This window comes from Sapajus apella, unplaced genomic scaffold (genome assembly GCF_009761245.1).
Source record: "Sapajus apella isolate SASKATOON/1434 unplaced genomic scaffold, GSC_monkey_1.0 scaffold32, whole genome shotgun sequence".
In the NCBI taxonomy this organism is placed as follows: domain Eukaryota; kingdom Metazoa; phylum Chordata; class Mammalia; order Primates; family Cebidae; genus Sapajus; species Sapajus apella.
In genome coordinates this window covers 14,218,665-14,222,752 of record NW_022436972.1, presented here as the reverse complement: position 1 = coordinate 14,222,752, position 4,088 = coordinate 14,218,665, and the positions used below count along the sequence as shown (strand labels likewise).

The window sequence follows — 4,088 nt, the reverse complement described above, 5'->3', positions numbered from 1 at the left end:
ATTTCTTTTGTTTTATTCTTACTTAGTTTTTCAGTGCTGTTATAAATAAAACTAGTTTCTTAATTTCATTTCAGGCTACTAATTGCTAGTATTTCTAAATATAACCAATTTTTGCACATTGATCTTGTGTCTTTCATGAACTAAATTGTTAACTCCAGCAGGTTTGTTGTTGTGGATTCCTTAGACTTTTTACATACAAGATTATCTCCAAAAAATATAGTTCCGCTTTTTCCATTCCAATCTAGATGCTTTTTATTTCTTTTCTTTGTTTTGCCTTGTTTTGTTTTTGGTTCGATTATCCTGACTAGAACCTCCAGTACAATGTTGAATAGTAAAAGCAAGAGCAGGCATTCTTGTCTTTCTCCTCATCTTAGGAGAAAAGCTTTAAGACTTTCACCACTAAGTTTAATGTTTGCTGATGGTTTTTCGTAATCTTTACTAAGTTACCTACAGTCTCTTCAGCAAGTGGTGCTGGTACAACTAGATATCCACATACAAATGAATGAAGTTGGATCTCTTCCTCACATCATACAGCAAAATTAACCTCAAATAGAAGAAATATCTAAGTGAAGATCCCACACCATACTCTTAAACAAAAACATAGATATACATTTTTATGCTATTGAATTAGTAATTATTTCTTTTTTTCCCTTCCTTTTTTTGTGCGGCAGGAAAACTAGAGGGGTTTAGAGTTGTCTTATTGCTTTTCCCCTATGTCAGACAAGACCCTGATAAAGCAGTCTCTCTTTAGGGCAGGCCTTTTACACAGAGAACAGAATGCCCTGGGCATACTTCAAAATGGTTGCTATACCCACTCACTCTCTCTGTCCCCCAGTTAGGGCATATTTTGAAATGATTGCTTTTCCCTTTTCCTTGCCTGAGGATATTTTCTTCAGCCTTCATCATGAGAACCTGGTAGGTTCCTGGAAGTAAAATTCATGAAAGTTTAAGGGGTCCCCAAAACAGGACTCCAGCAAATTTTTAACTCTCAAGCTAGTCCACACTCAGCCACCAGTAATTTATTGATTGCCATTTAAGTGTTCCTACCAATTACTGGCTCTAGTGGCTTCTGTCAGGTAAACTGTGATTTTCTGTAGTCACCCATCTCCCTAGTTTTTGAGCAAATAGTTTGCCCTGTGACCTCTATTCTCTGACAGATCTAAGAAAAGTTGTTGATTTTCAGTTTGATTATCTTTTTTCCCTGTTGTGAAGATGGGAGTGATGACTTCCAAGTTCTCTACATGTTGAGCTGGGAACAAAAAGACCTAATTAACTTCTTAAGATACTGCCAAACGCTTTTCCAAAGTGGATCTAGCATTTTACATTCCTGGCATTGTATGAGAGTTTCCGTTTCTCTCCATCTCTGTCAAGGCTCCAGCTTTCTAATTTTAGATATTCTAATAGATATCTAGTGGTTTCTTATTGTAGTTTTAATCTACATTCCTCTAATAGCTAGTGATGATGACCATCTTTCATTTGCTTATTTGCCAGTTGCAAATCTTTGTTAAGTATCTGTTCATATATTTTGCACATTTTTTAAAAGTTGGGTTGTTTTCTTACAATTGAAGTTTATTTTTTCTTATAATCAAAATTTTAGTTGACACAATAAATTTAACATATTTATGAGGTACAATGTGATGTTTCAGTACATTTATACATTGTATCATGATCAAATTATGGTAATTAGCATATCCATTGCCTTAAACATTTACCATTTCTTTGCTTTAAAAACACTCAAAATTCTCTCTCTTAGCTAGAATATTAGTGTATTTTAAATGTACAAATATTCGTTTTCTCACAGTCCTATCAACCTTGCCTATTCTAGTCAAGTTTAATATTGTTTAGAAAACACTGAGCCCTCTGGTTATCCTCTAATCCACAAAGGAAGCTGAACCCTTGATGTAACCTTCTTCATCAGGGTAAATAAGAAGAAACCCCTCCATTACATAAAAAGAAATAAATAACTGGAGAGATCATCTCTGCTCTGAGGTTATTACCCTGGGGTCTTTGGTTTTGGTACATTCTCCTCTACCCCATGCCCTTCTCCCTCATCGTTAATGAGTATCTGTATGTGTGACAGAACAGCATCTGTTTTTAAGTCTCTGCAGTCTTCAACCCAGCTTGTTTTATTTCCCACTCTGCGAGAATCTCAAGAGCACCAGGATTCTGTTTCGGGATGCCATGGACACAGAGTTCTTATCCCAATACTCAATTGTTCTCAATACGAGGTAAGGTAAAGACCTAGAGGTGAGGGTCTCAGAGCAAGGGAGTCCCATCCCAGCCTCTGCCCTCTCTGTTGGCTAATAATGCCCTCTTATCCTCATCAGGAGAATTAGAATCATGTAAAATTTTGGTGGGGGAACTAGATGCAAGTCTCTGGGGCCCACAGACAGGAAAGCTTGCTTATACCCAGCTGCGGAGATCACTCATTGACATTCGTTTCCCCTCCCAGGGGCCTCACGGAGTCCCCTTATCTTCATAGTACTGGAGGACACCTAGTGGGTGTAGGGCCAAATAGCAGTAACCTTGTTACTTGCCAGGAATTGGGTAAAGATTTGATTTAACAGACTTCGTTTTCCGAAATGAAAAAATAAAAAAACGGAAAAGCCATAATCTCGAAAGGCAGCAGGAGAGGAAACTGCTAACAGGATCTTGAATAAATTTCTCTTTCTTAGAGAAACTTGTACCAATGACACAAGACCTGAGACTTGTGTCATTCTTTCGGCTGAACTGACCCCAGGCTCTTCTTCCAAAATATCTGACTTTATTTTTTGTATGTGTTTTTTTACTCTTTGGTAGAATTATGGATTCATCAACAGCTTCTACTGTATGTTCTGACAACAATGACAACGATGGGTGAGTTGACTGATCTAACAGGTAGAAAATACAGGGAGCATCAATGGCAATAAGAGCTTTCCATGAGACCATAAGCATCTTTAGGTAACATTGTTTTTGAACCTAAGTGGAAAATATAAGATCAGATCAGAAGAGAGACACTTGGTACTCAAAGCTTGTTTGTGACCCTTAGTAATTAGCAGTCAAAGCCCTTAGGAAACTATCAGAAAGCCTGTGTATGAGATTCTATCAACAGCGATCCAAGAGAGGAGAGAATCCTACTTAGAGAAAGACGGTGGTAGTGTTGGACAGGCAGCAGAGGAGCCCTCAGCAAAAGGAAAGGAGCTAAGAGACCCTGTGTCTATCCCTCACCCTACAGAGCTTGTGCCCCCAAACCCAAAGCCATCATCACATTGGACGGAGCCCCTGCCTCAGGTTTGGTCACTTGATCCTATTTGAGGGGAAGAAAAGATATCTGTGACTCATGAAGAGCATGCAGGTGGTGGAAGGACTTGAGAATTAGGAAATCAAAATGAGCAAGAACAATGTGTGTGTACAAATGGAACATGAATTTGAAGTAAATTTAAGTTCAATTTGCTGTCACACATGATGATCAGGTTCAGTAATAAAGGATTGTATTTAAATCTTGATTCATTTAACTTCTTGGAAAGTCCTAAACAATTTTTATTACCAACACATAGACACTTCATTCTAGAGAAAAATGAAGTACGAGGTTCCAAATAACACATTTACATGAGAATTTTAAAGGGACAACACATTGTAGTTTGTAACGCAATCATAGCAAATTTGAACCAAAAAAAAAATAGTGTATAAATTTATGTTGTTTCTTACTATTCTTTTTTTTTTTTTGAGTCGGAGTTTCGCTCTTGTTACCCAGGCTGGAGTGCAATGGCGTGATCTCGGCTCACCGCAACCTCCGCCTCCTGGGTTCAGGCAATTCTCCTGCCTCAAACTCCTGAGTAGCTGGGATTACAGGCACGCGCCACCATGCCCAGCTAATTTTTTGTATTTTTAGTAGAGACGGGGTTTCACGATGTTGACCAGGATGGTCTCGATCTCTTGACCTCGTGATCCACCCGCCTCGGCCTCCCAAAGTGCTGGGATTACAGGCGTGAGCCACCGCGCCCGGACTGTTTCTTACTATTTGCCTTTAAATCCTTTGCGCTGATCTCAATGACATCAGAAATCTGTGCTGGAGCCAACAATGAAAAGTGATGTCATAATATATATTG

General features: G+C 38.7%; 1 long non-coding RNA gene across 1 annotated transcript; it reads left to right on the top strand.

The window, feature by feature from the left end:
- Positions 1-2,753: 2,753 nt before the first annotated feature.
- On the top strand, positions 2,754-3,363 carry LOC116562359. The gene is made up of 2 exons (XR_004273891.1): positions 2,754-2,856; positions 3,215-3,363. It is a non-coding gene; the product is annotated as an uncharacterized LOC116562359 (long non-coding RNA).
- The last annotated feature ends 725 nt before the right edge of the window (positions 3,364-4,088 follow it).